The sequence below is a fragment of the Thrips palmi genome, unplaced genomic scaffold, assembly GCF_012932325.1.
Source record: "Thrips palmi isolate BJ-2018 unplaced genomic scaffold, TpBJ-2018v1 HiC_scaffold_2, whole genome shotgun sequence".
Lineage (NCBI taxonomy): Eukaryota > Metazoa > Arthropoda > Insecta > Thysanoptera > Thripidae > Thrips > Thrips palmi.
In genome coordinates this window covers 11,131,545-11,132,193 of record NW_023144629.1, presented here as the reverse complement: position 1 = coordinate 11,132,193, position 649 = coordinate 11,131,545, and positions in this window count along the sequence as shown.

Genomic DNA, 649 nt, shown 5'->3' with positions numbered 1-649 from the left:
GAGCCCCTTCCAAGGGGCCAAGCCCTTTCTCGAATAGGGCTTGGCCCCTTCGGAAAGGGACCGTCCCTTTAAAATCATAGGGATTTTTTCCCTTGGGCAGCACGGCCCCTCGCGACGCTCTCATGTTCCTCCCGTTCTGTCGCTGACTTCCGGTCTGGATTTCTTCCGAAGTTCCCTATTTATCTGAAACAGCTCACAATTTATCCAGTGTTGGGGTGGAGGTTGTGGGGTCGAGGGCGTTGGTTGGGCAATGTGGGAAAGGAAGAAGAAGAAGAGAGAGGAGGGGGTGGAGATAGCGGCCCACAGAACAGAATCCAAAGCTTTTCGAGGGCGACAGCTCGCTGTCTGAGGGTCCAAACAGGTTTCCCGTTTTCGTTTTCCCCGACTTTGGCCTAATTTATAGTGTGAAAAGTTCTTTTTTCTCAGATATTTTTTCTAGTTTTATTTGTAATATTCCATACTTTAAAGGAGGTATAAATAGGTAGAAAATACGATAATATTCATTTCCGGAGCGAAACGCATGAGCTAATCACCCGTACTTCGCATTACTTACACCTCATGCCAGCTTTTCGATCGTGAGAAAAATGACCCAATAAATCCACACAAGATGATCAGGGCCTATGATTGATTAACTTACAAAGTCTGGAAC